This window comes from Chenopodium album, chromosome 21 (genome assembly GCF_948465745.1).
Source record: "Chenopodium album chromosome 21, dcCheAlbu1.1, whole genome shotgun sequence".
In the NCBI taxonomy this organism is placed as follows: domain Eukaryota; kingdom Viridiplantae; phylum Streptophyta; class Magnoliopsida; order Caryophyllales; family Amaranthaceae; genus Chenopodium; species Chenopodium album.
The window spans coordinates 19,395,799-19,404,906 of NC_137854.1; the positions used below are offsets into that span (position 1 = coordinate 19,395,799).

At 38.1% G+C, this 9,108-nt stretch overlaps 1 non-coding gene across 1 annotated transcript; it reads left to right on the top strand.

Annotated features, from left to right (window-relative positions):
- Nucleotides 1-8,431: 8,431 nt before the first annotated feature.
- Nucleotides 8,432-8,537, top strand: LOC145603273 (small nucleolar RNA R71). The gene has a single exon (XR_014104791.1). It is a non-coding gene; the product is annotated as a small nucleolar RNA R71 (small nucleolar RNA).
- Nucleotides 8,538-9,108: the final 571 nt, after the last annotated feature.

A 9,108-nucleotide genomic window follows, 5' to 3' on the forward strand; every position in this document is an offset into this window, starting at 1 on the left:
CACTCGGTATGAGTTATGAAACAGCTTTCGAATAACTACACCACAAAGGACTGGTCATGCCCATAGGACCTATCAAAGACCCAGTTCTCGAAGCCAGGCCACCTAAGTGGGATCCTAGTAAACACTGCAAATATCATCAAGGAAAGGGTCACGACACTGAGGAGTGTTGGAAACTCAAAGAAGCTATTCAGGACCTGATTGATGAAAATAAAACTTTCGAGATTCTAGCCATCATAGAAGATCATTCATCCTTCGATCCTTCACTCCTTATCACACCTGTAGGTGAGCCCATGATCGATATGACTTGTATAACTTCTATCACTACTAGAAAACTGCCAAATAACGACGGAAATTTTCCGTCGGAAACATCCCGTTTTCCGTCGGAAAACCCGTTTCCGACGGAAATTCCGTCGGAACTGGTTGTCGGAAAACCCTTTGTCGAAAAATGGACCTTTTCCGACGGAATTTCCGTCGGAACCACTATTCCGACGGAATTTCCGACGGAATTCAGTCCGCCGGGAGATATTTTAAGGCCCGAAATAATCCGTCGGAAATGTACGACGGACTGTATTCCGTCGGAAAATGATTTTAAAATAACAAAAAAAAAAATTGCTACCCCCAACCAGCAACCACCACCCTACGGCACCAGCCACCACCCCAGCCCACCTAACCCTTACCTTCATCCACTACCCAACACACCAAAAACTCCACCAGAACCCACCTAGCCAAACTAGACCCCCCTTACCCTACTCCCACAGCACCAGCCACCACCCACCACCCACCACCCAACCCACCTAACTCGTACCACCACCCATACTAAACCAGAACCCACAAACAAAACCAGACCCCCTGACCCTAAACAACCAGACCCACCACCTAACCTTAGCCCAGATCTACAACCCTAACCCTCACATATTCGGCCGAACCCCCCAACCTAAGCAAACCACCACCACCGTGGCCGCCGAATACCACAATTACCACCAAAAATTAACATAAAAAAATTAAAGAAATAAAATTGAAATAAAATAAGATACATACCTTAATTCGACCACCCATGACCTCAAAATTAGGTTTAAGAGGTCAAATTCGACCATGAAAACTCTAGATCTAGAGTTTTCATCGTCGAATTTGACCCGAAAACCTTTATTTTCAACTTGAGAAGAGAGAAAAAGGGCGAAAACAGAAGAATTTGTGGTCGGTACGGTGATGGCGATGTTGTTCATGTCGGTGGTGCTGTCAGTGGTGATGTCGGTGGTGCTGTCGGTGGTGATAAGCGTTGTCGGTGGAGAAGAGAACGAGAGGAGAGAAGGAGAAGGAGGGAGAAGAGAAGAGAACGAGAGGAGAGAGGAGAGGAGAACGAGAGGAGAGAAGGAGAAGGAGGGAGAAGAGAACGAGAGGAGAACAGGAGGAGAGAGGAGAGGAGAGAGAACGACAGAGAGATAGAGAAAGAGGGAGAATGAAGAGGAAAAAGGATAAGGAGAGGAGAGAGAAGAGGAAAAGAGGCGTAAAGCATGGTAGGGTTATTAGAATTTGGAAATTTTTTTTTTTTAAATATATATTCCGACGGAAAATTCCGTCGGAACGCACATATAATCCGACGGATTTTTATTCCGTCGGAAATTTGCGACGGAATTGTTGAATTCGTCGGAAATTTCCGACGGATTAAAAATCCGTCGGAAATTTTGACTTTTCCGACGGAATAATGTGTCCGTCGGAACCAATCCGTCGCTTTTTGCCTGTTTTCTAGTAGTGTATTGATGAAGTAGCCATGATAGAGGAAGACGAAGGGGCTTTCCTAGATAATATCGAGGAAAATTTGTCAAGTCTAAAAGAAGACGTTCGAAAACTACAAGATGCCATTGCCATGCTCTTGAATGTGGTAGAAGGATTAACAAGTCAGACAATGGTTATCGAACAAAAATCTCACCAAGGATTCAATGAAGAATTCAATGCTCCTAAGCCACGGGCAAAACGGACCATGGAAAACCTCATTAATTCAAATCACATTCATACTCCTCTTAGCAACAGGAAGGCAAAAAACAGTACCAATAATAACAGTGGCTGGAAAGGAAAGAAGAACGACAATCCTTCTTCTTCCAAAACTACCCACTAAAATAACGTTAGCACATTTGACTTGGATGAGATCCTTGCCATGAACAAACGAGGACAAATAAGAAACATCACACCTATTGGTATAAGTTATGACACCGCATTTGATCGTTTACATGCAAAAGGTCTTATAACTCCCATTGGACCGTTTGGGGATCCACCTGTCGAAAGGAGGACGGCTAGCTTGAATCCCAATGCATATTGCAAGTATCACCAGGGCAGGGGTCATACTATTGAGAGCTGTTGGAAGCTAAAGGAGGCCATCCAATATTTGATTGACAATAACAAGCTTCTTATACCTCCAGTCAACGAGAAGTCTGAGTGATGATAAGGCACAAGACAAGAGGCGAGCTTCAACGAGAAGATTTTGTGACCTCTTTTTTCTATTTCTTTTTTTTTATTCTTTTCCCCAATAAGTCTAGCATAGGCGCCTTTCATTTTCCCCTAGTTTTTACTTTATAGGACTTTTCTTTTACTTTTTCCTTTTAATAAAATGAGCATTTAATTTCTTGTATATGATCATTTCATTGCATTATTCAAAAAAAAAAAAAAATCGCCGAATTAAGCACAAGGTATGCCAATGATTCGAGGCACCCTTGTAGCCATATTATATCTTTCACCCTTCAAATATACAATCACTTTTTTTTTATAATCCACTTTGAGCCTTGTCTAACGATAGACCTTTCTTTTTTCAACCTACATTTACTTAACCTTGGGATGGGATGGTGTGTAATCTATGCAATGTACAAAGAGTAAAAGCTTGAGTGATCTCAAAAAAGTAAGGTAAAAATATAAAAATAAATAAAAGTGTACAAAAGGGCAAGTGTTCCAATGTCTATGATATAAAAATATCTTTGATAAGAACATGTCTCAGACTGCGTTTCTTATCGAGTGCTTGGTACCGTGCCTGAGAAACATGAATGCCAAGTGAGTGATAGACCGCATGATCGAGATTGCCCACACTTATAAAAAAAATGCGAATATGAAAAATGCAAAAGCAAAAAAAAAGAAGAGCAAAAAAAAAAAAAATGAAAGCTCAAAAATGAGAAACCTCAAGCATAAAAATTAAAAAGATTCAAAAGCAAGGTTGCACACCTTGGGGGCTTATTTAGGGTGTTGAGCCTTTATCCCCTTCTTCTTCAACCTTTAGCCTAACCCCGTACAACCCTTAAAAGACCTTTTTGAGGTGTACACACACTTGTGCGAGGTTCGGCTAGAGCTACGTTTGGCCTGATTCCTAACGGATACGTAGGCAACCTCATATTGAGGTGCGACCATAATAAAAATGCATTCATTTTCACATTCACACACTTACACCATGATCATGTCAAGGGATCTCCAATGCTCATCCCTATTCACTTAGAGCTAGACTTGGAGGCTTGATCCTTACATCATTAGCCTACCTAGCCTAAGAGTCATCATTATTTGACTCTTACCAAATAATACTTTTCCATACCGTTAGCCTTTGCAGCTTAACTTTAGTGTCACTTTCACACACATCACAGATACATGACCAAATATACTTCCAATTAGGAACCCTTTTGTCATGAAGTCTTAACATAACGTTGAAGCATGCTTTGTCATATCAACATCACTCATCACTTGTAATCATCATTGTATCAGGAAGTATGAAGTGCTTAGCCTCCATGCCTAAGTTACCCAAATACTTTCATAATCGAGTCAACTAAGATAGTTTAGGAGGAATTAATCCTTGCAACTTGAGGGACAGCATTGAATGCATATACTTGATTAAGCTCATTCAACATGCACCATCAAACAATTCGATTCTTTTTTGCGTCTTTCTTTTTTGGGAGAAGGTCGGTACCCTCCACAAAAATGACGGAAATTTTTTTCTTTTTTGCATTTTCGAGTCGCACATCACACACGAGTCATGTACATTGAGTCATGTCGTGTCAATTCACCTTGGGTCAACCTCAAGTCAGTCAGTCACATTGAGTCAACCTCAAGTCAATCATTCACCTTAGGTCAACCCTAAGAAACACATCAAGCCTTAGGTCAACCCTAAGAAAAACACCAGCTAAGTCTTTTGGCAATTCTTTTAATTTTTACAGGATACAACCATTCAGCAAAGCTCCTGTTTGCAACCAACCGAACGATCGCAACAAGCATTCAAGTATCAGGCTCTTTTGATCATCACTCCCTATATTGCCTCCATCAAGCAAATCTTCATACAATTGCACTTCCTTGCTTAGGATACCTATCTTTTCCTTATTCAACAAAACACACTCAAGAGGATCATTAGATGTGAGCAAGTGCTCATGCATGGATTTCACAATATTATCAAGTACATCAACTCTCATGCAATTCTCAAAAGAAGAAGAGGGATATTTCATTCCTTCATTCAAATCAAATTCAACTACCTCCTCTCCAATCTTAAGAAAAATCTTAACACTCTTAACATCTATCTGTAGACACCCATTTGTGTCTCCACAAAACCAAACCCAGTGATGAATACCTGTCACGTCGAACCATAATCGAATGAGGTGAAAGTGAGAAAAGTCGAGTGTTGCGGTTAGTTTTTATTAAAATCCTTCTTTCTGTATTCGAAAACCCACTCTATTTTATGAAAACGTCCAATTCAGTTTATTTTGGTCCATGATAAGGGTCCAATAATGGTGTAGTTGGATGGGGCTCAAAGAGCCCTTTCCAACGATATATTATAAGCCCAATTACGATGAATAATGAGGAAGTTATGGCCAAAATATTAAACTAGGCCCAAACCGGATTTTACATACGACCCAATGATCATGAGAAGGGTCCAAAAGTTTAATCCTATTCCTAAACTAATTAGGATTGATTAGAATCTTCTATAAGTTTCTAAAATATCTTAATTATCCTTTTTTGAAAAGATAAGATCATGGAATTTGATTTAAATATAAACTTTCCTTTTTTTAAAACTTTCCTAATTCTATTCGGATTTAAACATGTTCAAAGATAGTCAGACATTATTTTCGTGCCTCATTTTTTTTATCCAAATTTTATATGGTTGGATAGATCTTGAAATAATCTTTCCAATTATATATTATAATATTAAATCCGAGCTATAACAAAAAAGATATGAAAAGGATACGAAACTCTATCCAAAACTGACACCCTTTCACTATTTCGGCCATATCTTTTTATCTACAAAATATTTAAATCTGATTCTAATTGCATTAGAAAGTAGACTTCAAGATCTTTCCAACGACATATCATATGACTTATTTAGACTTCTAGATCAAAAGATATGATAAAAACAAAATCCGCAAAAACTGTTTTTGTCGCCAAACGACAGGTTTGTCGCCTTGCGACAGACTCTGTCGCCTGGCGACAGGATAAAGTTCTGGCGACAAGGTCGGTTTGTTAGCGACAGCGTGGAGTTTTATTCCTCTTCAAATTCTGACTATTTTCTTATAAATAGGGTCCTCGGATCCCCGTTTTCAATCATCAACTCTCACTCAATTCTCTCTATTCTCTATCAAGAATTACTTATTCAATTCTTATTCTCTCTCTCTTTCTAAACTAACCTTTTCACACAATATTCCGCATTCACAAGACTTAGAATCACCCAGCCAAATTCGAAGTTGCCTTCGCCCTAGACGTGAAAGGTTGATAATTTCTGAGGGTTTGGTCCCAAATCCAGTCTAAACTTTTTAACTCTTTCTTTTCAATTATTTAATTTAATTCCTTTAATTCTTTATTATTTTCATTGATGTTTACTAACTTGTGTATTTTGTTATTAGAAAGAGGTACGAGGCTTCAAAGTAAGTAGATTAGCTTACTCTCTATTTCTTTCACAATGTAGGATATTGTTTATTAATTCCTAGTATCATGTTAGGATGTTTTTTATGCTTTCTAGTATCATGTTTAGGGTGCTTTTACTCTTTCTAATAGCATGTTAGTGCCATGTTAGGTTTAAAGCTTTGATCTTTATTGTTTAGTGACATGCTAGGATTTGTTATTAATCTTGTTAGTATCATGCCTAGGATCTTGCTATTATATTTAAGCTTTATTATGCCTTATCATGATTGTTACATTATGATTATTATTGATAATTATTATGTTGGTTGATATATTTTATTATTATTGCTTGATCACACCTTTTATGCTTGCTAAAGGGAATTTGTACTTGAAATCACGCTTAATAAGATAATTAATAATTTGGTTTAGGCTAATGTGATTTTAATACAAGTGATCGCCAATAATAGTCTTATTTGTGCATTAATATTCAACCAACATAGATAAACAGGGTAGGTTTAATATAATGTTTGTATGTTATTCGAAAAGCGCACATGAATAGAACAAAGTAGAGGCCTATTTTATAGGGCGGGTCCTTTCTTTTGTAGATTGGATTCGTACCCTCATCCCCGAACCCTGTTTGGTTCAAGACCTTATGGAGTTGATGGTCCTTTTGGATTGTCTTTTGGGTTTACAAGTTCCTAAAACTTGTTGGTGACTCTTTTGCTCTCTTTTCTTTCCCTTTGGAACGCCACCGTACTTAAGTGTATGATCACAGTGGGGTTCAATTTTGGGGTCATGATGCTTGAAATATTCCCTACACTATCATAGCCCCCGATGTAGCTAGGAATGGTCTACCTAAGATGATAGGTATAGTAGCATCTTCATCCATATCCAACACTACAAAATCAACCGGAATAAAAAATTTCCCAACCCTCAAAGGCAGATCTTCTACCTTCCCCTTAGGAATCTTAATCGACCTATCGGCTAATTGCAAGGTAATCTTTGATAAACCGAATATGGAATAAGGCTAACACTAGCTCCTAAGTCACATAAGACATTATCATTTTGAGTCTTGTTAATGGCACAAGGGATGAAAAAGTTTCCGGGATCCTTCAACTTAGGAGGCATCTTATTCATGATAATTGCACTACAATGTTCGGGAAGGCTAATTGTTTCCATCATGTCACATGTCCTTTTTCCACTCAAAATCTCCTTGAGGAACTTAGCATAGTTAGGCATTTGTTCAACAACATCGGTGAAAGGAAGAGTTAGATGAAGTTGCTTAAGCATCTCTACAAATTTCCCAAATTGCTCATCCAACTTATATCTATTATACCTTTGGGGATAGGGAAGCTTTGGTTTGCAAACCTCTTTCTCTTTCTCTTTCTCTATCACCTTCTCTACTTGTCCCTCATCAACATTTTCACTCAAAGGACACTCATCTCCTTCAAAATCAATGGGGTTCTTACTAGTGCTTTCTCTTGCAACACTCTTCTTAGGCACACCTCCCTCAAGGACCCTACCACTTCTAGTAACAATAGCATCCATAGGGTTCTTAGAATCTAGGCTAGGTGGAGTCGAAGAAGAAGAGTTTGCATATTCCTTAAACACACTAGTCAATTGAGAAAGTTTATCACCTAAATCTTTGTTATAAGCCAACATGTGATTGAACTTCTCATCATTCAAAGCCATATAAGTTTCTAACGTCTTGGTTTGTTTCTCAATAACTCCTTCCAAAAATTCCCTAGAAGAAAATGATTGATCATAGAAATCATCACTTAAACTTTGAGCATTTGGGACTAAATCAATTGGGGAACCTCTTTGAAAATTTGCTTGAAAATATCCCCTAGTTTGATTATTCCAATTACCCCTAGTTTGCTTTTGGCTCCTTTGTTGACCATAGTTATCATAACCTTGATTATGATCCCCATGTCTTTGGCCATGACCATGACCATTACAACCATGGTTGTTATAGTTACCATGAACCCCTTGGAATCCATGATTTCTACAACCTCCATTTTGGTTATAATTATCATGATTCACATGATTATGATAATTCCTATTTCCAACATTTCTTTGAACATCAATTCTAGGTTCACATGCATGATCATTAATATAATTCACATGTTCTATCTCAATTCCATCACATTCATCACAAGGAACATTGGGGCACATTGAAGCATCATGATCATTCATTCCACATAATTCACAAGGTCAACATTCTCTAATCATGCAACAAGAAGAAAGATTAGAGTTAGGGTGAGAAAATGTACCTCTCCCCTTAATTTGGGAGGGAAGAATTGGAGCTTGGGAAGGTGGTTTCTCAAGCTTCGCTTTGAGTGACACAACTTCTTTCCCTAAATCTGCAATCAAAGTAGTCAAATCATTGATGGCACTAAGTTGTTCGATTGAGCAACCTTTGCTTGTTGGCTCTCTCTCCACTTCTTGCCAATTCATGTAATGACGAACCACTTCTTCTTCCGTTTTGTTCATGATTGGGCCTCCGACTCCGGCATCCAAACTTGCTCTCCCATGAGAACTCAACCCACCATAGAAGATATGTATGATTTGATAGGTAGGAATCCCACGGTGTCGACACTCTCTTTGATAATCCTTAAATCTTTCCCATGCTTCATAGAGACTTTCATTTGGCTTTTGCTTGAACCCTTGAATTAAAGCTCTTGCTTCCGCCGTCTTCTTTTGAGGATAGAAACGGAACAAGAAAGCTTTTGTGACATCATCCCATGTTTTCAAAGAATTGGGCTTCACCTCTTTGTCTAGCCATTCCAAAGATCTTCCTATGAGAGAGAAGGGGAACAACTTGAGGCGGATAAACTCTTGAGAAACTCCATTGAATTTGATTGTGTTGCAATATTTTTCAAACTCCTTAAGATGGTTCAATGGGCTCTCATCCTTAGCCCCACTATATTGTCTCCTCTCAATTAAAGTGATCATTGCCGGCCGAATTTCAAAGTCGTTTGCATGTCCATGTTAGATCTTCATTAGCTAGAATTAGATTAGATAAGATCTTAGAGAGAGAAAAACACTTGTTCTTAGCTTTCTAGAGAAAGAAAATGTGGGTTTGATGATTGATGATTGAAGATTGCTACATTTGATTTGATTTCTATCAAGTTTGTAAGGATTCTTTACTCTTTAATGCAATTTCATGTTTGATTTCATTAGTATTGTTGTTTGATTTGGTTTTATTAATAGTTTGATTGATTTGGTTTGAATTTGTTGATTTCAATTGATGAATAT